Source organism: Triturus cristatus, chromosome 7, assembly GCF_964204655.1.
Source record: "Triturus cristatus chromosome 7, aTriCri1.1, whole genome shotgun sequence".
NCBI classification, from domain to species: domain Eukaryota; kingdom Metazoa; phylum Chordata; class Amphibia; order Caudata; family Salamandridae; genus Triturus; species Triturus cristatus.
In genome coordinates, this window is record NC_140590.1 from 1755983482 (window position 1) to 1756010376 (window position 26895).

The following is a 26895-nucleotide window of genomic DNA, read 5'->3' on the forward strand; positions in this document are numbered from 1 at the left end:
CCTATATATAGTTGGAAGTGGTTGGTTTATTATCTACTGGCGGTCGCCAGTAGATAGTTATAGTTAGGACCGAGTTCCCATAGGAAATCTGAAAATTCTATTTTGAATAACTTTGGTGCCGGTTGACTTATCTTCATGAAATTTTCAAAACTAATGGGGCGCTCCGCTCAGCTCCTACCCTGAAAGTCTCGGGGTGATTCGTCAAGCGGGGGCCCCAAAACGTGTTTTTCCCATGCATTTTCCCATAGGTCCTTTAGTCGAAGGTACAGCCCGAACGGCTGAACAGAATTAATTGAAATTTGGCAAAGAGGTAGTCCTCAGGTCAGGCATGTGCCTTTTGCTTAAATGGTGTAAATCCGTTCAGTAGTTCCTGAGAAAATCAAAAGTAAAATCATATATATATCTGGGCGGAGCCTAACCGCACATCTCATCCTGAGATCTGATTGGCTGTCAGCACTTCATCCAAGAAGTGTTGGCAGCCATCTTGGGACCAATATACATGATAGCACCTCATTAAAAAGCATTGCAGTTAATAGAAGGTTTTAAGACTTTAGTTACATTATAAATCATTTGTTGATGGTACCATACTCATTTTAGGAATTGTGGTATGTTCTAAGGTGATTTCACCATGTGAAAAAGCCTTCTGTTGGGATATCATGATTGAGAGAAAAATATTTTCTCATGCTTTTCCCACAGAGGTTTGGAAGGTGATCTATAACCTAAACTGAGAGCTTATTTTCTGTAAATTCACATTATCTTTCTCAGTCATGTGAGAATGAAGTCTGACATTCTCAGTAAAACATGTACATCCAACAAGGGCAGAGACTGTCAGTTGATTTCTTTGTGGTCTACTGCAGCTTCCCAGAGTGTTCCAAAGAACAACTAGAGCGCTAACAGTACTTATGATAAACGTAAGGCACACCTGAAGCCCTCTTGCTTGGATTAAAGTGGTAACTCTTAAAACATTTAATTTAAAAAGGAACAAAATGAGGGGGTTCATTTTTCCATAACAAGTATGATTAGTGCTGCAGAAAGAAAAACTAGGGCACATTTTGACTTCTGAAATCCTCTTTTATTTCATAAAAAAATTCTGACATGCAGACTGAAAAATTCACTTTCAATACCAGCAGCAGTTTTCCCTGGTGAGCAGTAGCTTTACTACAGTGATCTAATGAGCAAAAAGAGTGCTAACATTCTGAATTTATGGCAAATGTGTGACACATCTGAATGCCTTCTTGATGGAATCAAAGTAAAAAACTGAAAGTATTTCCTACTGAGGAGACTGCAGTAAATGAGGAAATTAGGAAACTTCATAACAAATAAGTCTCCCAAGATGGCCACCAGAGACAAAGGAGCCCAAATGTAGCCCAAATATCACCCAGATGTAGCCCAAGTATAGCCCAATGACAGAATGTACCAGAGTGTTCTTAAAAACAACTAGAGCGCTTACTGTCTTCATTATGACACAAGTATGGCACACTTGAAGCCATCTTGATTAGAATAAACTGGTAACACTTAAAACATTTAATTTAAAAAGGAACACAATGAGGGGGTTCATTTTGCCATAGAAATTATGATTAATGCTGAAGAAAGAAAATGAGGGCACATTTTGAGTGACTTCTCAAATCCTCTTCTATTTCATTAAAAGATTCTGACATGCAGACTGAAACATGCACTTTTAATACCAGGAGCAGACTTCCATGGTGAACAGTAGTTTTACTACAGTGATCTAATGAGCAACTAGAGTGCTAACTTTCAGAATTTATGGCAAATGTGTGACATATCTGAATACCTTCGTGATGGAATCAAAGTAAAAAACTGAAAGCATTTCCTACTGAGGAGACTGCAGTACATGAGGAAATTAGGAAACTTCTTAACAAATAAATCTCCCAAGATGGCCACCGGAGACAAAAGAGCCCAAATGTAGCCCAAAATCACCCAGATGTAGCCCAAATATAGCCCAATGACAGAAGTGTGCAAAACACTTATTATTTTGTGTTTTTGCAGTGTTATATAGTGCAGACTTGTCAGGTATTGGAGTGCTTTACATGAGCATTGGTTACATCACACAAGAACAAATTCATTTTGGTTGTAGACATGGGGAGATTAAGGGCCTCATGTAGGTAGCATACAAGTTACCACTTCTTAAATACCGAACGTTACCGAATCGGCATTTAAGAAGTGGTAACTTGTATGTAGGTAATCATTTGGGAAATATTACCGAATCGGTAAAATTCGGTAATTACCGAATCGGTATTTAATGAGGCATACCTTCCCATTGATGGGAAGGTATGCCTCATTACCGAATCGGTAAATACCGATTCGGTAATGGGGGGAACACATGCAAGGGTGGCAGGGTGTCACATTGACACCCTGTTGCACCCCTGATTCGGCCATGTGTGCACGTGGCACACATACATGCCCTAAGGGCATGTATGTCTGCCACATTGCACACGTCTAAGCGCTTTAAAATGCTTAAACACATCCATTCATTATTTACCACCAACTATTAGTTGGTGGTAAATACCGACTCCTAAAAACACCCACACACTCCCCCTACATCTCATTTTTGTATTCGGAATTTACCGAATCGGTAAAATTACCGATTCGGTAATTTTACCGATTCGGTAAATTACCGAATACAAAAATGATCCCCCTACATACCAAAAGCCAAACTACCGGTCGGTAACGGTATAATTACCGAAAATCGGCCGTTACCGACCGGTATTTGGCTTCCTACATGAGGCCCTAAGTGATTTGACCAGAATCACAGAATGTCGAGCTGAAGCAGAAACTCCAACCTGGTTCCCCAGGTGCAAAGTCTGCAGTTCTGGAAGTAACACCACATCCTCTCCCCTAAGAGCAACATTTAATCAAGTGGTCAACTGGATAAAAAAACATAAAGATAACAAATAATTTAAAAGTGCTTTGTCGCTATTTGAAAACTCAGAAAATATGTCCTTATTTTAGTCTTTTAGAGCACTAACCATAATTTTGATGCCAATAAGACCCTCTCATATATGTAATTTCTAAAGGAAATGCTCTAGGTATTACAGTTTTGATTACATCAAGATGACGTCAGGCGTTCCACATCTTTGTAATAAATATAGAATGTTAGCAATCTAGTTGTTCATTAGGATACTGTTGAGAGGCAGAGGCCAGGGGCACGGACTCTGAAAATTGAAGGCAGGTAGGAGGGTGCAAAGGCAACAATTTAACCACACTGAGCAGGCAGGAAGGGCCGTGGCAGCACAACAGACTATGGAGGGCAGTGGAAAGGGGGGCAGGGGCAACAAACCAACAATACAGGACTTGCAAGAGAGTCTGTGGCAATGTAATAGACCATTGTGGGCAGAAGGAAGAGGCAATGGTAGTACAACCATACATGCCAACAGACCCGATTCAGCCAGGAAACGTCCAATGTTTTTAAGCTCAAATAGGCTTTATTTGATCTGTCTCCTGTCTACAATCTCCTCTTTTTCAATGTAACTCAAAGGGGAAAATCAATACCCCAGTTTTTTTTCAAAATCTCTCTCTTACCAAGTTCAAAATGTTCGCAAGTATGGTACATTGGATCATGGGAGGAAATGGGGTAGGGACATGGACTTGGATAACAGAGGACAGGAGGGACATGGAGAGGTGCACCAAACTGACCCTGCAGGGCAGGCATCAGGGTTTGCAGCAGCACAATACACCACACAGGGCATGCGGGACGGGAGTGCAGCACAACAATCCATAGAAAGCAAGAGGGAGGGGACAGGACCATGCACATGAACAACAGAGAACAGAGGGGCAAGAGGCAATGGTAGCTAGCTGACCATAATGGACAGACAGGAGAGTAAGCTGCAGCATAACAGACCATAAAGGGCAGGAGGGATGGATCAGGGGCATTATAATGGAACAGACAAGCCAGGAGGGAGGGAGTAGGGGTCTGCACATGTAAACAGAGGGCTGGGGGCAAGGGGGCGGGGCAGGAGCAGCAAGATAGCCATGGAGGTCAGGCAGGATGGGCACTAGAAGCAAGACACACCATGAAGAGCAACAGTGAGACTGTGATGGCATACACACAGACCATGGAGGGAAGGTGGGAGGGGGTCAGGGGTAGCTAACTGACCACAGAGGGAAGGTGGGAGGGGCCATGGCAGCACAGAAGACCATGCATGGCAAGTGGGAGGGTTAGTGGCAGCACACTGGCTATGATGGGCAAGAAGGAGGGTGCAGAGGCATGCACAAAGGACGATGGAGGATAGAAGGGAGGGTCAGGACCTGTGCACAGACAAGAAAGTTCATGGGAAGGGGCCTCACAACAGACCGCAAGGGGCAGACAGGAGGAGCAGTTGCAGCACAACAGACCAGGGAGGGCAGAAGGGTGTGGCAGTAAAATGGACCATGTAGGACAGGAGGAAGAGGATAGGGGCATGGCATGTGGACAGGCAGGGTGGAGGTGGCTGGGACAGGTTACAGTCATCTGACAATGCTTGGCAGGTGGGAGGGGAGTGGCAGCTCAACAGAACACTGAGAGTAGATAGGAGTGGCAGGTCCATGGAACATGGTGGGCAAAAAGGATGGAGCAGGGGCATGCACAAAGACATCGGAGGGCAGGGGGAAGGAGAATAGGGGCAGCAAGCTAAGCACAGAGTTTAAGCAGGAGGTCAATGATGGGGCATAGAATTGGGCAATGGAGGGCAGGAGGAGGGGAATGGTACATCATACTAAATTGAGGGCAGTGGCAGCACATCAGACCATGCATGGCAGGAGGGAGGAGGCTAGTCCATGGATTCACACAACAGAGGATAGGGAGGAGGGGGATGGGGCAGCAAGCTAACTGTTCAGAGAAGGCGGGTATTAGGAACTTTATTGTTTTTAAAACGTGTGTCTGTGCGAACTACTTAAAATATGAACAAGTATGCAGCATAATCTCACTTTTATTCAGGAAGAAGAGGACGTTTGTGACTGTGACTCCGGGCTCCCTTGGCAGAAACACCCCCTGACCCTCCACCCCCTATCGCAAAATGTAATGCCCGTGAAAAGGGTAGGTGAACACAGTGTTATATAGAACATAGTCCTGAGAGCACGATTGAAAATGAAAACTAGATATAGTGTATGGTATAAACTATGCACCAAAAAGTGTGATATAAGATGAACCGGGCGTGAAATATAATATGCAATACATTGTGCGCAATGACAGATTCATTGGAGAGCGCGAGATAGCACAGGCAGTAGCGCGTGCTATGCAATGTGCGCCTTGGAGTGTAATATGCACAGGGCAGTGTTGTGTAACCTAACTAGTCTCTAAAGTTGTAATATAAAATATGTGCTGGGGAGTGTAACGTTGCATATGCACTGTGACAAAGATATGGATCCCAGATTCTAATATGTATGGCATAGCACTGTGCGTTATAACATAGGCATCGAGGAAGGCACGTTAGATGGGGCAATATAACCCGTGCGAAGACAAGTGTGGCATGACATATTCACGGGGTGGTGTTACAGTGCACATGGGCTAGAGAGTGTCATAGCATATGCACTAGCTGGTGGAATACAACACAGAGGTGTGTGGCACTCAGCAGGCAATGGTGGGTGTAACACAGCATTGGGCTCTGCCAGGAGCACCCTGTGACTCTCAAGTGATGTTCGTCCCCTTTCCAGAGAGTAAAATAAAAAGTATTACACATCCGGCAGTGGATGTGTGTTATATTAACCGTGAGGGGGGTTTCTTACATAGTTTTGGTCGAATTTTTGTCGAATCCCCTTTGAATGGCTTGGTGTGCATGTGTATTAAATGTGCCCGTCAATAGCTACCCATGTTTGTATAAATAAACGACAAGGGTGTCTACCGGGATTAGGCACGGTAGGGCATCAGACATGTCAGAGCTTCACTAGTGGTGTAAATACATTCCACGTGGATTCATTGTATGCATAGTCGCCTTTTAATGAATATCACTCAAATCGTCATGGTGATAGGTACGTACGGTTTGACCAGCATGTCCTAGGTGTGTCTATAAATATATATTTTTTAAAAATAATAAAAAACAGTGGCCGGCCCTGTGGATTGGGGTAAAAAAAATATAATTAGGAGACAGGCCCTGGGGGATGGGGTCCCCAGGGCCAATAAATTAGAATAAGAAGGGGAACCACACAGCCCCCCTTCTTAAAAAATAAAATAAATAAAAGACTGGCATCGTGCCGGAGGCCACGCCCCCTCCTTGCAGCACTCTGCAAACGCGCCCCCTGGCGAGTTGTAAGTTGGGGAATTAATTCCTCTTCAATACTGAGGGTCCCTGAGGGCCAACTAGCCCAACAGGCATCTCCAGTATGCGCCAGGGAGCTGCGCTGCAGACAGGTGTTCTGAGGCCAAGCCCCTTTTTACACCTCTCTGCAACGCAGCTCTGTGGCGCTTACTGGAGGTACCTAGTGGTCTAGTTTGACCCTAGGGACCCTAAGGATTCAAGGGGACTTAATCTCTCAACTTAGAACAGCCACAGGGCGCGTTTACACAGTGGTGAAGAGAGGGGACGGGGCCTGAGGTGACGTGTGCAAACACACACTATGGCACGTTTTAAATTGGGGATATAATTTCCCTTCAATACTGAGGGCCCCTGGGGGCTAACTAGCCCACCAAGTGCTTCCAGTAAGCGCCACTGAGCTGCATTGCAGAGAGGTGGTCCAGGCTGTGCCACTTTTTACACCTCTCTGCAACGCAGCTCTGTGGCACTTACTGGAGGTACCTAGTGGGCTAGTTGGACCCTAGGGTCCCTCAGGATTCAAATGAACTTAATAACCCAACTAAAAACGGACACAGGGCGTGTTTACACAGTGGTGAAGGGAGGGGACAGGGCCTGAGTAAACGTGTGCAAAAACGCCCTGTGGCCTGTTTTAAGAGGTAGTTTTAATCCCCCTGCCCTATTATATACTAGGGGCTTACAGAGGAGGTCATGCTAATCACAGGGGGACCCCAACGCATAATGTTCCCTAGTGTATGTAGGTGTTTTCACTGTATTCTAAGTGCCTTGTAACATAGCACTGGCTCTAGGACTGGTTAGTCAGACTCAGTTACCACCAGAATCCGTCTGAAAAAGTTGAGGGTACAGGATGATTTTGCAACAAGGATTCTTTCTGCTCTTCTTTTTGTTCTTTCTGCACGTTATCCTTCTTCCTGCACTTTTCTTCGTCTTTGAGGAATTCTGTTGCTTCTTTCTGCACTTCTTTTTTTTCTTTCTGTGCATTTTTTCTTCTTTCTTCACGTGTCCTATCTCTGTAGGCATAGTTAAAAATTAGCATTTAAAAAACCTTTGAAATTCACAGAAAAAACCATAGGTTTCAGGCACGTTATAGTTAGGAATTAGCATTTAAAAAACCTCAGAAATTCACTGAAAAAAACATAGGTTTCAGGGGTGTTATAGTTAGCTGGACTTTTCACTTGTACAAAACCATTGAAATTCCCCCGTTATAGTTAGTTCAGCTAACTATAACTCGCGCGCCCGCAATGCACTGCTGATGACGTCACATATTACATCACTCATGACATGGTCAGTGACATCACTCATGACATCACTGATGACATCTCAAATGACATCACTGATGACATCACTGATGACATCATCCTTGTGATAGAGTGGCAGACCTCCTCTCACCCTAATATAACCTTTGATACACACATTCAAAAATAGAGACTAACATTTTCAAAACAATGGACATACCAATACCAGTTACAACAACCTCTTCAGTAATTCTAAGATCCACATACACATCCACTCATTCACCAACAGTCCTATACAGTCACTCATACATGTACTCACTCATCATATGTACTCATACACCTATACATCCTGTTACACAATGCCACTCATCCATAGCGTTACTCACACACATAGTCACTCATGCTAATAAAGAATCAAACATACATTTACTTGCATATACAGTTATACACACACCACCACACTTACTTCTACGGAAACTTACACATACTTAGTCTTTTAAACAATCACTTATAGAAACACATACTTATTCATACAGGAACTCTTTCAATCTCTCACTCTCACATATACTCACTTATATACACCAATAGTCACATATACTAGTTTAAAACATATGTAGTTACTCATAAAGACACTATTGAGACAGTCATTCACTCACTAACACACCCATACACACACTCATCCACCCATACAGTCCTGCACACATGCTGTCTTCAACACATACAAACAGTGAGTCACTCATTCATGCAGCTATGCACTACGTAATACCCCCCACCGAACCATGCAGACACTCAGACTGATATTCAAAAAAACAACTAATAAACTATATAGACACCCATGTAGCTACTCACCAACCCATGTAGCCACTTATACACAAAGTGAGAGACTGATACAGATATTTACATAATTAAACATTACTCACTAAGCCATGTATTCACTATGATACACTTAATCAGTCAGTTACACAATCAATTTTTCAAAAACAAATCATCCATTTAGACACTTATATACCCATTTATTCTTCCATCGACCTTGAGATATACATATATAAAACATATTTAATTTTCAGAAAAACAGACATTCACTGGAAAAAAACATTATAAAAAAAAAGTAATAAAAATCACTTTTAAGTGTTTCGATATTAGGTGGCTCTAAAAAGAGCCCTTGTGTTCATTGAGTGTTTTTCGGTACCTACTAGTAAGTACCGATACAGAGTCTAAAGTTCAAGAGGAAGACTCTGTTCCCTTCATCATTGAAATGTACACCATCTCCTCTATAAATGTCTTGCATGTTGTAACGCAAGTTGTTGTGGTATATAGAACCCATACCATAGTCTCTGAGGAAAGCAGAAACAGACTTATTGACGTGCTTTCTTGCTTTGTCAATCTGTGGACAAAATTGGTTGGACCAGTTCCACTTTTGCCTTTGGCATATGTTAGAATATACAAAGGCAGATTGAGGAAAAAGCGACATCAATTGCACAAAGGTGTCCTTAATAAGCATTTCCAGACCTACCCCAGTTAAAGTGCCTAGGTCATTTCCACCACAGTGCAAAATAATAAGGTTAGGCTGTGGGAGATGTAGAAAGGTTTTCACCAAGGGCATTAATTGGTGCCACTTTAACCCTCTCTGACCAATCCATTTAATGTCTACATTTGGCAAAGCAAGGTCTCTCACAATACCTCTTTTTTCTGCAAATTTTTCACAGTAGAGGGGTTGAGGGGTAGTAGAGGGGTAGAGGGCTAGAAGAGGGGTAGTAGAGGGGTAGAGGGGTAGTAGAGGGGGTGAGGGGTATTAGAGGGGTAGTAGAGGGGTTGAGGTGTAGAAGAGGAGTGGTAGAGGGGTAGTAGAGGGGAAGTAGAGGGGTAGAAGAGGGCTAGAAGAGGGCTAGAAGAGCTCTAGAAGAGGGCTAGAAGAGGGGTAGAAGAGGGGTAGAAGAGGGGTAGAGTAGAGGTATCGATGTTATTCCCTCGATGGATCTGAACACCTTAAAAGTTTATGCCCATAAGCTTAAATCCGGTTCTCCTCATGATGTGATTAGCCCTGCTCTTTTTAACCAGGCATTTGACACCATTGGTCCTGTTACTCTTGACCTCATCAACCTCTCATTTTCTATAGGGGTTGTGCCGTCTTCATGGAAACCGGCCATGGTAAGAGCCCTCCTCAAGAAACCCTTTTTGGACCCAGAAATCCTCGCTAACTTTCGACTTATTTAGTTGCTGCCGGGGGTTGCAAAAATATGTGAAAAGTATGTCAACAACATTCTTTCTACATTTTTGGAAGAAAATGGCCGTCTTCACTCCTCTCAAACCGGTTTCCGACCGCAGCAGGGCACTGAAACTGCATTGCTAACGGTGGTTGAAGAATCGAGGAAAATCTTAAACGCGGGAGGGTCTGTAGCCATCATGCTACTTGACCTCAGCGCGGCCTTTGATACTGTCAACCACCCTATCTTGCTGGAAAGACTGAGAGAGATCGGAGTCTCTGGCATTCTGCTTAAACGGTTAGAATCTTTTCTTAGTGATAGATCATTTCAAGTCTTTGAGAATGACTCAGTATCGGAAAGAATGCCACTGCACTGTGGGGTTCCTCAGGGATCTTCCCTGAGCCCCACGCTTTTTAATGTATATATGCGTCCTCTGGGTGAGTTGGTTAGGCCATTCGGGGTGAAGATCGTCTCATATGCAGACGACACACAACTGATCGTTTCCCTAAACCATTTGAATAAAGAGCAGTTCGGTCTGGCTAACTGCATGGAGCACATTGCAAACTGGATGGATAATTCCTTCCTTAAATTAAACGGCGAAAAAACTGAGCTGATGTTCCTCAGGAAACCCACCAACATTAACCCCAAGGCTTTCTGGCCGAAGTGTCTAGGGGAGATGCCCACGCCTAGAGAACATATAAAGAGTCTTGGAGTGTGGTTTGTGTAGCGTGGCGGAATCACACGAATCCAAATCCAAGATGAGTTTCAAATAGGAGATTTAATTTACCAGTAGTAAATACACAAAGAGCCCACGGCACAGGAACAACGCCGTTACTCAGCCAACTCTAATACATCCTATGAGATCATAGAATCATAGAACACAACGATGTAATCATGACATACTATAGTTCTAACATAAAAGGTTCTGCACTTAAAGATACAGATACATACAGCATACTACATACCCCCCCCCCATAATAACAAAACAAAACTAAAAGAAAACTAACAGAGAAACAGCAACACAGTTAATATAAAACATAATCTTTCAATTTTACAGGAGGCCCACAAACACGATGATTACGTGCACTCAGATCAGGTGTTGGAGAAACAGCATCTGAAACTGGTGAAGAATCTACATATGAACTAGAATCTACATACGAACTTGCAGTAAAAGGAACATTCCCACAATCAGGACCAAAAGAGAAATCAGAGTTATCATCAACATTTCTGTTAGCATACACCTTGTTGAAAATATTGACTTGAGGTTCAGAAATTTTGACCACACTATTCTTACTCCACCACCCTCCATTCTCTAAGAACAGTGACGGTTTGCTAACTTTAATAACTCTAACAGGCAAAGAAAATTTGGACTGTCCCTTGCAAACTCTAAACGGTTTTTTAATTAAAACCCAATCACCAGGTTTAAAATCAAATTGCAACCTTGAAGTTTTATCGTGACACTCTTTTTGTACCAGTTGTTTCCTAAATACAGTTTCTCTAGTTACGTGATAATCAACTGGCATGTTTCTTCTTTTCTCCAAATCAGAACCAGCAGCCAAATTGTTAAACCAATTAGGCATTAAATTAGACTTTGCTTCTCTACCTCTGAGGGCTTTGAACGGGGTGACATTGGTAGTGGAATGAGGTGTGTTAAGCTATGCCCAAACTTTGTTTTGTATGAAAACGCCTACATCAACATTAGAAGCCAAAGCAGTTTGTACACCTTCTTTTATGAACCGGTTAGCCCTCTCAACAAGGCCATTCGAAGCCGGGCAATACAAAGCAACTTTGAGATGTTGTATATCATTGCTATGTAAGAATTCAGTAACCTGATTTGAAAGAAAATGTTGGCCATTATCAGTAACTACGTAATTTGGATTGCCTTCAATCTTAAAAATATTCTTTAAAAACAAAATGACCGAATTTGAATTTTGGGCATCCACAAAGGAATAATAAATCCATTTAGAGTGATAATCAATTGCAACAATACAGTACCTTTTCTCTGCGGGAAGTAAAGAAAAAGGACCTGAAAAATCAATGGCAATTTTATCCCAGGGGAGATTTGGAAATGGGACATGAAATAAAGGCTTCCTATGCATTTTCCAGTGTTTGTCCGAAACAACACAAACCGGACAGTTCTCAATAAATGACCTTACTTGTGTGTCTAAACTAGGCCACCAATAGATACTCCTGAGTTTCTTACATGTCGCTGAAATGCCCAAGTGGCCCTCATGAGCGATATTTATGAGTTTATCACGTAAACCCATTGGAGGAATGAAAAGCCCATTCCTAAGACAAACTCCATTATCAAATGAAAGTTCATCACTGACTTGTGCATAAGACCTAAGCTCAATGTCTAACTTCTTAAGGTTTGGCCAACTAGTTTTAATGAAAGTTTCAACTTTCTCCAAAGATTTATCCTTAGACATAGCAGAAATCCATTCATCCTGTGAGATTTTGTTGGAGCAAGTAGCAACAGCATCAACTAAACCAACTACACAATCTTTAGAGCAATTATTCTCACCTTCGCTTGCATCAGGAAGGGGAATGCGAGATAAACAATCTGCCCGTACATTTTTCCCACCTTGGATGTATTTAACAATGAGATTATACTCTTGAAGTTTGGAAAGTAATCTAACCAATCTGGCAGACGACTTACCTAAACCATTACCAGATAACAAAGAAACCAATGGTTTATGGTCTGTAAAAATTTCACACGATATACCCCAAATATATGTTTTAAACTTTTCAGTGGCCCACACTATAGCTAGTGCTTCCCGTTCAATAGTGCTGTAGTTTGTCTCAGTAGGTGTTAAAGACCGGGATGCAAAAGCAATAGTACTCTCCTTGCCATCCACCCATTGGCCGAAAACCGCCCCAAGACCTTTTTGACTAGCATCTACACACATGAAAGGTTTGGCATTTGGTACAAAAGGGTGTAGTGCAGGTGCATTAATGACTAACAGTTTGACCTGATTAAAACACTCTTGGAGTGTGTCATCCCATGTGAATTTTGAACCTTTCTTGAGTAAGGCCCTCAATGGCTGGACAATTTGTGCGTAACCAGGAACGAACCTAGCATAATATTCACAAAGGCCAAGAAAAGAACGCAACGCGTCTTTGTCAGTTGGAGGAGGGGCATTCCTTATAGCTTCAGCATTACAAAATTTGGGTTTGATGCCTTCGTTGGAAATGAGGTGACCCAAATATTCAACCTCGTGTACTAACAACTTGCATTTACTAGCCTTAACAGTCATGCCTGTGTTTTGCAGTATAGTGAAAACTTTATTAAGGATAGCTGTGTGTTCCTCCTCAGACTCTGTGTGGACCAAAATATCGTCTTGAAATGCCTGGACTTGTTGCAAATCACCAAAAAGGCCGTCCATGAGCTTTTGGAACACACTTGCAGCCGATGCTAAACCAAATGGTAACCTCAAATATTTAAAAGCACCAAAAGGTGTTACAAACGTAGTAAGTGGTTGAGAAGTGGACGATAAATGAATCTGATGGTAAGCTGAATGTAGATCTATCGTAGAAAAGAATTTAGACTTACCAATGTTTGCAAGCATTTCGTGAATGTGTGGTAACGGGTGACAGTCTACAATGGCTGAGTAACTCCTTGAGCAGTTGCCATTTTAATGTAATGAGGTAAAGTAATGTACTTGAGACAAAAATCAAAACCAGGTTTCGAATAAAAAACTATTGTTTTGAATATGAAGCTCAATAAATAAATTGCGCCGAGCTTTGAATAAAAAATGAGGAAAAACGCATTAAAAATGCCAACACGAACGTTGTACTGAAACTGATCGAAGAAACTTCGAAACTTAACCAAAATGGCCGCCGGCGTATGACGTCATCACGCTCCCATGAGGCTTTGCGGTCTTTACTTGAGAGAACACTTGACACAGCAGCAGAACGGATCGAAAAATGGAACGCCTGTCTTGGAAACGTTTTTTTTCCCAAAAATAAAGTCAGATAGCGCTAGCGCTTAACGCACCTCAATTGTCCTGTATTGATCCGGTGGGCAGCGAGTGAGAATGGGACAGCCGTGAGCTCTTTAGGTTGGTCAGGGTGCCAACTGACGAATTTCCAAATCTTCAAAGTTGTAACCCCACTCCTGGTACCAAGAAATGTAGCGTGGCGGAATCACACGAATCCAAATCCAAGATGAGTTTCAAATAGGAGATTTAATTTACCAGTAGTAAATACACAAAGAGCCCACGGCACAGGAACAACGCCGTTACTCAGCCAACTCTAATACATCCTATGAGATCATAGAATCATAGAACACAACGATGTAATCATGACATACTATAGTTCTAACATAAAAGGTTCTGCACTTAAAGATACAGATACATACAGCATACTACAGTTTGACCACAAACTTGACTTCAATGTTCAAGCACAAAAAGTGGCAGCCACGTGCTTTGGAATCCTAAAAATGATCAGGAAGATTCTCCCAGTTTTGCCTTTTGAGGCGGGAAAATTGATGGTCCAGGCCTTGATTCTCTCCAGAATCGATTATGCTAACGTCCTCTATCTTGGTGCCCCCAGTTCTGTGATAAAAAGCTCCAAAGGGTTCAGAACTGTGAGGCCCGTTCCTTGATGCAGGCTCCCTATATGACTGCTTCCAGTCCTCTGATTGCCTCGTTGCATTGGCTACCAGTGGCTGAAAGAATCCAGTTTAAGGCTCTCTGTATCACGCATAAAGTAATGTCCTCGAAGGCACCTCCTATCCTCAGATCCATCATCTCCCCCTACTTCCCTAAGAGAACTCTACGCTCGGAATAAAAAAAGCCTTGCGATAACCCCTAGAGTACAGAGAGCTTGGAGCGGGGGTCGGATGTTTTCCACCATCGCTTCTCAAAAGTGGAATCTACTCCCTGATATGATTCGGCTCGAAACTAGCCACTCTTCCTTTCGGAAAGCTCTAAAGACCTTGCTGTTCCCTTAAGATGTTCCTTTACTGTTTGCTTTGTCTTCAGCGCTGGGAGGCCTTTGGTAGCCATGCGCTCTATAAATATAGATTAATTAATTAATTAATTAATTCATTCATTCATTCATTCAGGTAGAGGGTTAGAAGAGAGTTAGAGGGGTAGAAGAGAGGTAGAGGTGTAGAAGCGAGGTAGAGGGGTAGAAGCGAGGTAGAGCGGTAGAAGCGAGGTAGAAGAGGGCTAGAAGAGGGCTAGAAGAGAGGTAGTATAGAGGTAGAACTGAGAACCAGACCAGGCATGATTTCCACCACAGTTTGAGTTTTGAAATAAAAAGATTGTTTGTGTGTTCCCAGATATTAGTCTTCGCCATGGCAATAGTCCTATTTATTTAAGAGCTTTGTTTGCTGCTAATGAGAGAGAGACCACAGCGTCAACTAAACATGCAAATACATCAAAGGCAAATGAATATGCTCAATCTCATCAGCTCAATTAATATAAGAAAAGAAGCTGAAGTAGGTTAACAGAAGGCACCTATTCATGGTAGATGGAGCTCCTTTTAACTGAATGTGTGCGCCAGTTGTTGGGGTGGCAGTGGCCGTTTTAGCGCACTGTTAAAAATATTGTCAGAGAAGAACCAGGCCTCCCACACCTAGCAGATATTAAGCTGTCAAACAAAGAATAGCACCTTTTATTAAATTACATTTATTTTCTCCCTCGCAACAATGACATCCTCAAAACGTGTGTTCATGCACGTTTACAAAGGGGACAAGATAACGAGTTTTCCAAGAATTGGGATTACAATTAATGCGGACTAAAACACAGTAAACGCAAAGAAGATATTGAGTGTGGAATGGCACCCTTTCAGTTAAGGTGCGAAATAGTGGGCACAACTGTAAGTTAAAGCACTATAAAGAATACTCACATACAATATTAAATGCTACCTTAATTCACTGTCAAAACGTCCTGAAAGAGAAAGCTCTAAGGTTGGTACCCTTCTCCTTGGGGATTCCCTCCAGGATTTCTGCTCCTTCCCTGCTGCTGGGATACTGGACCGCTTGTCAATGATCTAGGCCCCCACCCACTGCCTGTAGACACCAGGGGCTTCAGCCAGACTTTCTAAACTAATCTCTTGGTTTCAAGCTTTATGGCATGTCTGCGGCGTGTTTTTAAATAGTTTTTTTAACTGTAGCTGCCAGGCCCGGTTCCGAGTCGAAGTCCAACGGGGTTTTTGTGAATATGTGGTGCCCCCTTTCAATTGGCTGCCTTGTGATGTGGACTGAAGAAAAGATTTGTATGCGGTAAGCGCGGAGTGCAGTGAGAAAACGGTAAAGGACATGCCGCAACGCACATTGATGGGTGCATGTTTCTGAGAGGCCAGAGATACCTGTAAACAGAAGTCTTCCCCTCAACTTTGTGTTATATCCATGCTTCGGAAAACATTACTTTTCGCACTGATGTGGAGTAAACACACAATGGTCTCAAAAGTAGGCAAGTGTATGCATTGAGGTGCAAGGATGGTAGACCAATGTAGACTCCAGGCGATTAAGTAAGACTTCTTAAAACATTTACGTACATACTGAAATATTACCATAACTGTCGTGTTCTACTCAACACACGGACTTCAGGTATGGTGTGTGATATCTTTATTTCTTATCTGTACAGCGCACTTATCCCCACGTCCTTCTCCGTCCCTTCGTGTCCTCGACTGTCCCCTGTCCCCTCCCCTCACCGGACCTGGTGTCCGGTGTCCTCTGGCCTCTGCCCTTTGCCCCAGGGTCCTAGTGCCCCTGGTCTGGTCATGACATCTCCCCCTTTGTTGCAAACAAACATTTTTTTTTTTCTTTTTTTTTTTTAGAGAGAGAGAGAGAGAGAGAGAGAGAGAGAGAGAAAGATATACTTTCTACAGACTTCTGTCTCCTCACATTTCTTCAATTAGTCTTTTTGTTTTCTTGCATTCCCTTCTTGGTCGTTGTGTTCTGATATCTGCTGGAGCTGTCTCCTCTTGCGTCTCTTCCTTCAGCCCATGTATTGGCAGCTCCTCTTATTTTGATTTCAATTCTCTGAAGTGCGAACTGTTGCGAGTAATGTGGTATGGCCCTGCTGAAGCCGTTATCATTGGCCCTTTCACTCCTGTCACTGTCAGTGGGTCCCTTGAGAAAACACTGTCTGATTTTCGCACTTGTTTCTGCCGTACTACCACGGTGTCCCCTTCTTCTATCTTTGAGCTTGCTGCGTGTCTTCTCCGATCCGCATATGCCTTCATCTTTTCTTTCACTTCGGTGTCTCTCGTTGCTATGTCTTGTCGCTCTATGCTTTCCTCTTCTTTCACTTGTGGCAGCCTCGTCCTGCTCGATCGCCCCAACACCAGTTCTGCAGGGCATCTTCCTGTGGAGCTGTGAGGGGTGTTTCGATAGTCCTTTAGGACCTGGCACAGAGCTTGTCCTATTGAGATCTGCGTCAGCTTTGCTCTTTGTACTGCTTTTTTGATTGTTCCCATGAACCGTTCTGCCATCCCATTTGCTTGTGGCCATAGGTGAGTTATTCGTCTGTGATTGATCCCGAGGTATTCCATGAACCTTTTGAATTCCTCGCCTGAAAATGGGGGCCCATTGTCTGTCTTCAGTGTCTGTGGTGAGCCCCATGCTGCGAATACGTCGTCCAGGACTGGCAGTGTTGCATTTGCTGAAGTTGATGCTACCTGCCTCACTATTGGGAATCTGGAAAATTCGTCTATTATTACCAGCAAGTAGTTTCCTGTCTCTGGAGGTCCATAGAAGTCAGCCGCCAGTTCTGTCCACACTGCCTTTGGTAGTTTGGACATTTGCAGTGGCTCCGGCTTTGATGGGGGCCCTGTTACTTGGCAGATGTGGCAGTGCATCACGGTGTCTTCCACCATGTTGTCTAGTCCCGGGAACCACACTTTTTCTCGCAGCATTTTCTTTGTTGCTACAATTCCTCGATGCGACTCATGTGCTATTTCTATTATTTTTCTCCTCAGAGTCCGGGGTATCACAATTCGGGTGCCTCTCATCAGTATTCCATTTTCGCTTTCTGAGAGTTCTTCGCTGACTTTTTTGAATGCAAGCAGTTCTTCTTTTCTCACTCCTTCTTCCCAGCTGTTGTTTTTGTTGACGTGCCTCCACCTTTGTTGTTTCGTAACTTTCATTATTGCTTGCATTGTGTGGTCTTTCTTTGTCTCCTGTTCCAGTTCTTCCATTGATATCGTTGCCGGTGTGTTGTGTTTGAGTGCGAAGTTTAGGTATTCCTCCGCTATTGTCGTTGCTTGAGAAACTTGTGGCAGGGGGTGCCTTGACACATAGTCAGCCGGGTTGTGTTCTTTTCCTGGTTTGTGTATTATTTTGAAGTTGTAGTCCATTAGCCGTATCCCCCACCTCTCTATCCTGGGTGGTATTTTAGCATTTGGATTTCCGTATATTGTTATCAGTGCTTGGTGATCTGTTATTATCGTGAAAGGCTTTCCATAGATGAACATGTGGTAGTGTTCACATGCCCATACTACCGCCAAACTCTCTTTTTCTGGCTGGGAATATCCTTTTTCGACCTCCGATAGGCTTTTGCTTCCATAAGCTACTACATGTCTTGGGGAGTCTTTTCCTGGTTGGTGTTGCGCCAGTATTGCCCCTAACACCACTGGGCTAGCATCTACTGTCAGTTCAGTGCATAGCCTCGGATCAAAGTATGCTAGGTGATCTACTGCCGTTACGGCGTTTCTTGTCTCCTCAAATGCTTTGCTGCATTTTTCAGTCCATGCGAAAATGTGTCCTTGTTTTGTCAGTTCCCTCAGTGGTGCACTTACAGTAGCGAAGTCTTGGATGTATCTTGCACAGTAGCTTGCCAGGCCAAGAAATGACCTCACTTCTGCCACATCGCTTCGTTGTTGTGCTCTTTCCAGCGTTTTCACCTTGTTGCGATCCGGCCGCATCCCTTTCTTGGAGAAGATGTGGCCAAAGAATACCAGTTCATCTCGCTCCAGCTCACATTTCTCTTTGTTTAGTGTCAGGCCCGCCTGCTCCAACTGAGAGCATACCGCTCTTAGCACTTTGTCGTGCTCCTCGTTTGACTTTCCAAACACCAGGATGTCATCGCTGTAGTTTAGACTGTTTTTTACCGGCCGTATTACTTGTCGTACGGTCTCTTGAAATATTTCTGCAGCCGACGATACACCAAAGCTCAGACGTTTGTATCTGAACAGGCCTAAGTGCGTGGAAAACGTTGTGATGTATCGAGACTGAGGATCTAGTTCTAGCTGGTGGTATCCCTTGCGCAGGTCTAGTTTAGAGAATCGCCTCATGCCTGTTAGGCAGCTGATCATATCATCAAGGTGCGGTCCGGGATGTCTCTCGCGTTCAATTGCTTTGTTTGGTATCCTCATGTCAACACAGATTCTTATTTTTGATGTGTCTTTCTGAGGTACGGCCACGATCGGTGACACCCATGGCGTTGGTCCTTCTGCTGGTTCTATGATGTCTTGCTTTAGTAGTGCATCCAGTTCCTCTTCTACCTGCGGTTGCAGGTGTATTGGTACCCTCCGATGATGTTGCGCTACTGGTCTCACTGTTTCATCAATGTGTAGTGTTATTTGCCGCCCTTTTAGCTTCCCTAGTCCTTGCAGTAGTTTGGGGTATTCATTCAGGATGCTTCCTTTATCTGATACGTTGTAAGTCATTTCAAAAAGACCCATCATCTGAGCTGTGATGTTGCTCAATAGGCAGGGCGCTGGGATGTCGCCCTTTAGCACATGAATCTCTTCCATCGTCTTTTTGTCTTTGTATGTCAGTTCTTCTGCAAACTTCCCCATGTTCATTACTGGCGTCCGGGATCCCCAGGTGAATACTTCAACTCGGGACGGCCTCAAGCTTGGCTTTGTTTCCATTTTTTCATATTCTGACACACACATGATGTTACATGTTGCGCCACTGTCTAGGACAAACTTTGCTTTGTGTGACCCTACACCTATGATCACTGACTCTGTCTTTTTCATCTTGCTTTTATCTACCAGACATATGCTTTCTCCGCTTTCGTCCTCCTCGACATGTTCGGTAGTGACGTCCGACATGAGATATAGTCGCGCCGTTGGTGCCTCTTCTCTTTCTTCTTCTTCTTCAGATTCTATTGAGGAACTCCTTGTTCCCGTTTCAACGTGTCAGACATGTCTGCTTGTTGATCCTCGTGGTCTTCCTGTTCTTCCTCTGTCGTTCCTGAATTGCATTCCTTGACATACACTGGCATAGTGATTTCTCCCGTTGCATTTCCGACATGTCTGACCAAACGCCGGGCACGGACCTTGATGTGGAAGTTTCCGCAGTCTCGTTGCAAAGTCATCCAGCGTTTCATCTTGTTGTTGGAACGCAATCGTGAAGGTGTATCGCTCAAAATCGACATTTCTTTGTGGGTCAAATTTATTTGTCAGGCACGCCTTTAGTTTGTCGTAGGTGGTGGTTTCTTCTTTTGGCAGTGTCACTGGTAGGTCTTCAACCTCATCCCCTACTAAGTTTAGGAATAGGCCTAGTTGCTTCTCTGCTATCACATCCGTCGCTTCCGTGTATCTTTCAAAAAGCCTTATCCATTTCTCCCACCGTATTCCTGCTTGCGGCTCTGATAAATTGAATGGTAATGGTCTGCGATATTGTGCACTTTGTCTTTCTGCCATCCTTTTCTTTTGTTGCTGCTCCTTTATTTGCCTTTGCCAAAACTTGTTTCGTCACTTCTGGCTCTCTTTATTTATTCCTTTATTTCTTTATTTATGTATTATTGTTCTTATTTTTTTTTTGTCTTTACCAATGCTTGTTTTTTCTTTCTGGCCCTTTGCTTGCTTTTGCCAGTGCTTGTTTCTCTTTGTGGTGCTCTATTCGGCACTTTTTCCTCTTGCCTGACCTCAAAATGGCCGTCGCGCTGTTCTGTCTGCCTATTGGCTCGTTTTGCCTGATTTTAAAATGGCCGCCGTAGTCTCGCGAGAGTTTGTTTAAACTCTCTTGCGCTTCTCCATTTGGTTTCAGTTTTATTCCGGCAAGCTTTAACACCTCGCGCTCTTCGCTTTAGAGGACCTTTACTTAATTTTTCCTTTTGCTTGCGCTCTTACCGCTCTTCAGTTTTCCCGCGGCCGGGGTGGGCTCCCTCGTCGCTTCAGCTTCTACTCCCTCAGACCAGGGTGGGCTCCTGGCTCTTCAGGTTGGGGAAGTCAGCGCGATGATCGCGGATCGTCGCTGTTCTTCTCCAGTCACCTCGCGGACCAGGGTGGGCTCCTGGTTCGTCGCAGCTGCTTTTACTCTTCGGCGTCTTCCTGTCCTTCATGTATCCCACCTTCAATCGCCAGTTGCCGTGTTCTACTCAACACACGGACTTCAGGTATGGTGTGTGATATCTTTATTTCTTATCTGTACAGCGCACTTATCCCCACGTCCTTCTCTGTCCCCTCGTGTCCTCGACTGTCCCCTGTCCCCTCCCCTCACCGGACCTGGTGTCCGGTGTCCTCTGGCCTCTGCCCTTTGCCCCAGGCTCCTAGTGCCCCTGGTCTGGTCATGACAATAACTCCCCTGCTGAAGATCCTTAATCTAAGCGTGCTTATCAGAGAGACCTTTCTGTCCAATATAGCTGTACTCTGTTTCCACTGTGTTAGTAATTACGGAGCTGGAACGAGACTGCAGAATTTAAGCCTGAACATTAAGTCTGTGAGCCTCGCACTCCGGCAGCTGCTGCAACAAAACCTTGGCTTTCGCCGCGGAGGCAAAGTGCGGGCTGCGATGTCGCCTCTGTTCAGCTTACCTGAGGAAAGGGCACGCATCACTGTAACAACATGGCCAACGGAAGGGGAACGACAAGGAGTACGTGCTGCGATGTTGCCTCCTCCGTTGTTCAGCTTGCCCGAGGCACGGACACGCTTCACGGTGACAGTAGGAGGGTGGCGGGGAATTTTCAACATGGACAGCAGACAACAGGCACTACAGACAACGTTTGAATTGAAAGCGGGGCGGCGCTTTGAGCTACGGGCAAAAGGCACCACGGCCAACGTTTGTTGCCAAAGTATACCTCATTTTCTCACGGTGTTTCCCAGACTGAAAAGCCAGCGCACATGAGAGTTATACGGGTGGAATGGCTGTCTTTATGTGGCTAATCTAAAGCCGCGCTCCTACATACACACGGCTTGCTATGAAAAGCAGACCTCCTTTTATTTTAAACAAGCATTGGCCGCGCGGCCGTGAAAGTAACTGCCGCGCGGCCGTGAAAGCGAAAGTAATCGCGATCAAAGCAAAAGTGATCGCGAGGACGGGACGCGCTGTGTGGCAAGCACGTGAGTGGTGCGCGCGCAGCAGTGATTGGCGGATGCACGCGTGCACGCTCGCGTGCACGCAAGCTTTAGGCCAAAGGCAGCACTTTGAGAATTCCACATACATAATGTCTCTCTGAGACAGCGCATGCGCTGGGCTCAGTGAGACCTAAAAACAAGTGCGGGAGATCGTGGCAATTTTCTTTACAAAAATGTGTTTGACCCCAGGTGAGGTCCCTGTGGGACACCAACACCAGACCTGCGGGCTTAGGGTGTCCTGATCCCTGCCCCCATGTCTTTTTTTAGGTTTATTTAGGACTAAGACTGAGTCCCAAGTCCTAAGATGGCTGCCACCACTACCTCGTTCAGGTGGTGGCACCAATCAGATCTAATTTAAGATCTGTCAGTTCTGTTGGGATTCGTGTCTCTAGATATACATAAATCTTTTCTTTTTATTAACACCAAAACTTCTGAACAGATTTACACTAAATTACATAAAGCACTCTTTATGGACCAAGATTTAGCTTTCTGCCATATGTGGTGTAATGCCATTCATTGATTAGGGTTGCAGTCATGGCTAAAATCACTGTGGTAAATTGCATAGGGAAAACGCGTTCTGTGACCCCCCCTTTTTCTCGACCCTCACCTAACGAATCATTCCAAAACTTACCAGACAGCAGCTGAACTCAGGTGCATACTAGTTTTGAAAATGTGTGTGAAAATTCGTCAAACTTCACCAGTTATTAGCAAAACAAACAACACTTTTCCTATGGAAACTAGGTCCTACCTATAACTACCTATGGATGAACGGCAACAGGCATATCTCCCTTTGGCGTTCTACTGCCGAACACTGAGTCCGGCAGCACCTGGTCAACAAAATGCAACTCCACTGCTTTTAAGGTCAGTTTTTAAACAGTTAATTTTTGTTTTTCTTCTTCAATGGCAAATACACACAGTCAATTCCGTCTACAAGTTCGGACTGACGCGTAGAGAGAGAGAGAGAGACCTAAATTTTTAACACTCACTTGTCCATAAAGGCAGTCACATAGACACTTAGACACCCAAACAGGTACTTAGACAACCAATCACTCACCCATACAGCCATTCATTTACCCACTCACACACCCATACAGCCACCTAGACACCTAATCACTCAGACACCAATCATCTACTGTATCATCCAAACAGACACTCATACACTCACTGATTCACCAATAGACCTTGGAATATATATTTAACACACAAAAACTTTTAAATAACACTCACAGTCACTGAATGATGTCTTCAGTGATGTCATGAGTGATGTCATTCGAGATGCCATCAGTAATGACACTAACCATGTCATGAGTAATGCAGTATGTGAGGTCAAAAGCAGTGCATTGTGGGGGCACGAGTTAAAGTTAGCTCATTAACTATAATGGATGAATTTCACTGTTTTTTGTGCAAGTGAAACTTGAGCCTAACTATAACATCCCTGTAATGTTTGTTTTTTTCAGTGACTTTCTAAGGTTTTTTAAGGGCATAGGTTTTTGAGTAGAAAGGGAATTTTTAGGGTTAGAGGTGGATATGGGTTTTTGGGTGGCAAGGGGATTTTATCGTTTAGGGTGGGTATGGAATTTTGGGTGGCAAGGGTATTTTTAGGGTTAGGATGGGTATTTTGGGCCCTGGAGACCACCTCCAAGGGCTTAGCCATATTTTCAAAAGGGAGAGGGGCCTCATGGCCCCAATCCTGGGCTGTTTTCGGCCCCAGGGGCCACTACTTTCCCTCAGCAGGACCTAAAATAACAAAGGAGGAGGGCCGGGCAGACCCTCTCCTGAAGTCATTATTGGCCCTTGGGACCGCCACCCCCCCAGGGACGGCTCCTTATGTCCTGGGGAGCCCACCACTGGGACATAACTGTTTGCTCTCATTTGATGGGAGCTTTGACAGCTCCCTCCAAGTGAGAGCAAACAGTAAGTGCCTTATTATGAGTTTGGCTGTCGGTGAACTGCCATGCCTGCGGTCCGACAGCTGTGAGCTCGGAGGTCCGACCACCGTATTACAAGTTGTGCGGATTGATACTGCAAAGACTGCAGCTGAACCACCAACACCGCCAGCCATCGACAGAGCTCCGCGGTTGCGGTCAGGTAAATGCAGCTGCTATAGGACAGTAGAGAGGAGTTTCACAGCAGTTTGTATTACAAGTTGACTTTTTGGTGAGCTGAATGCAGCAGTGGGACCATCAGCTTTAAGGCAACGGATATTAGGGATTTGGGGTGCGTACTCAACCCTTTCTTGTTCTCTTGGCCACAGTTTGACATCGATCCCTTTCTTCAAGATCCCTCCTTCACAGCAGCATCTTCACACCAAGGATGTTGTCCCTGTTTGTGGAGATGTGCAGGTGAGCCCTTTTTGTACCACATACCCATTGTCTGGACTGCCCACATAGGAGCCCATCTCCAGCAATGGGTAGGTAGTATTTTTTCACATGTATCATGCATGTGTGTGCATCTGACACAAATGCAGTCAAAATGCTCACAAAGGTATCGATATATATGGAAAAGTAATCCCCACCACCGCAAGATCGCTGCATCCTCACTGTGGGCACCGCAGTAAACTCATTATAGGGCGTTCGGAAGATCGAATGGTGCTGTGGGCTTCTGGCGGCCACCGTGTTCTGGTCAGACAGCCAAACTGTAGTAATCAGGCCTGCAGTCCAATTCCAGCTGTTAGGAGCAAGAAAACATTTTATTTGTTTTCCTGCCCATTGTCAAGCAGGCAGGAAAACAAATGAAGAAATTGCTCCCACACACAGAGAGCTGCAATTTTTACTGCTCTCTGCATGTGGGAACAATGCCGGGTCATGCTGGAGCATTGAGGCACCCAGCATCAAGTGGCCGGGCCCCGGGGATAGGAACCCAAGGCCTAAATCGGCCTGGGGAGAGGGCTGTGCGGCCCCCCTGCCCTTCTTTAATGCGCCTGTAGTGTAGTATAAGCACTAGGCATTTACCCAATGAGGTAGCACTTATTGATTAACCAGTAGAAAGTACTCCAGTTGGGCAGACATTTTGCGCAAAGCTGTGAACTCCTGTTGGCTACTGGAGCGTAATCTGTATTGACTGTAATGAGTGGGTTCTTTCTTGGCATCTCCTGGTGAGAGCAGAGTCAATGGTTCTCCCTTTAACTCCTTCAGTGCCCATGACGAGATGGTCTCGTCATGGAGCGCGGTTGCGCTGTGCCCATGACGAGACTATCTCGTCATGAACCCCGCCCGCTAATGAAAGGGCCGGCACAGGGCGGGGAAAGGGCGGGGCACTCAAGGGGTTAAATTATTACTGTTATGCAAATGTACATAACCACCCAGAAGCATCGTCCATTTGGCCCCGCCCAGTCCACCTTAGTAATATACAAAGGTCTTCCTTCCTTTTGCCAGGACGATGGACTGCTTACCGAAAAGATCCCCAGTGTAATTCCCGCTGCTTTTGGTGACACCTTCTTGATGAAGAATATGAGGACAACTCCACAAAACAAAGAAGCGTGTGTGAGTGGTTATATGGATGTGTGAGTGGGTATGTGAGTAGTTGTGTGGGTGTGTGAGAGGTTGTATGGGTGTGTGAGTGGTTCTGTGGATGATGTCATCAATGATGTCATTGGTGATGTCACTAACCATATCATGAGTGATGTAATATGTGAGGTCATAAGCAGTGCATTGCATGGACATCAGTTATAGTTAGCTCAGATAACTATAACTGCTGAATTTTTTTGCTTTTGTGTTTGTAAAATCTGAGACTAACCAAAACGTCTGTGTAACCTTTGGCTTTTTAGTGAATATATATACATACATATATGTATATATATTCACTTTTTAGTGAATATATATACATATATGTGTATTTACTCACTAAAAAGCCAAAGGTTACACAGATGTTTTGGTTAAGCTCAGATTTTACACACACAAGACCATAAAAAGTCTGCCATTATAGTTACAGTTATCTCAAGCTAATATAACTCATGCCCTAAGGTAACTATAACTTGCTAAACACTATAACAACCCGGGTCTCTAGCTGAGTCAAAAATAACTTACAGGCGAAAGTATTTCTAACCTTACTCCGACATCTCTTTGAGAGAGAACCCTTCTAGGACAGGGCCGATCAATCACTTAAGGTGGTGAATTTGTCATCATTTGGGTCTGTGCATCTCAATATGACGAACCAGTTCATGGAATAGCGATCTGGTAACGTACAGAAAAAATGCTACCAAAGAGGGTTATTGTAAGATCTCAAAGAGATTACGTCAAAGGTGACATTATACCCATAAATTGGTGAAGGGGATCCTAAGATCAGCAGTACTAAATAATAAGAGTGTAGGTAAAAATGGCTAGCGGCACTCAAATGTTCTTTATTCGGTAGAGTACCCCTGTCATGTTTAAAAAGCAATATGGCAATCTAGCACAAATAAGTTGTCATTATGCTAATGTCCATAGCAATGTGGTCGACATGTTTCTGCCCTTTTCTGATCAAAAAAGTATCGGGGCTTTCATCAGGACCTATGATACTGCTGTGATTTAGTGACAAAATGTGACAAAGAAATTGAAAAAAGTTATTATGTGAAACAAATAATCCTACCGCACCAGTCAGTTCAAGAGATATCAGGACCGGATACCTAGGGACAAAAAAAGTAGTTTGAGAAATACTCACAACCTGACGTATTGAAAAGACTCTGCAATATGTCATCACACTTGAATGACACACAAAAAACGCATGTAGTAATGCTGTTTAAGCATTTAATTTAATAAATCAAAATGCACTTACCCATGGGAATTGGGTGTTGCCCTCACCTCAACCTGGTCCTAACTCAGGGAAAGGGGCCCCGCTCTGGTTAAAAATGAAGAGAAAAACACAACAGGTCGCTGGTTGTTATACATGAATGATGCCTCCTCATAAAGCATAGCTAAAACCAAGGGAAACGTCCATGTACTGTGAAACAAGTGAACCGCAAAAATGGTCATGGTC

General features: G+C 44.1%; 1 pseudogene across 1 annotated transcript in view; it reads left to right on the top strand.

Moving 5' to 3' along the window:
- Nucleotides 1–23870: 23870 nt before the first annotated feature.
- LOC146813007 (killer cell lectin-like receptor subfamily B member 1B allele C) overlaps nt 23871–26895 on the top strand; it is a 177696-nt pseudogene continuing 174671 nt past the window's right edge. The window contains exon 1 of the transcript XR_014966187.1: nt 23871–24030. The product of XR_014966187.1 is annotated as a killer cell lectin-like receptor subfamily B member 1B allele C (transcript). The remainder of the gene's footprint in view (nt 24031–26895) is intronic.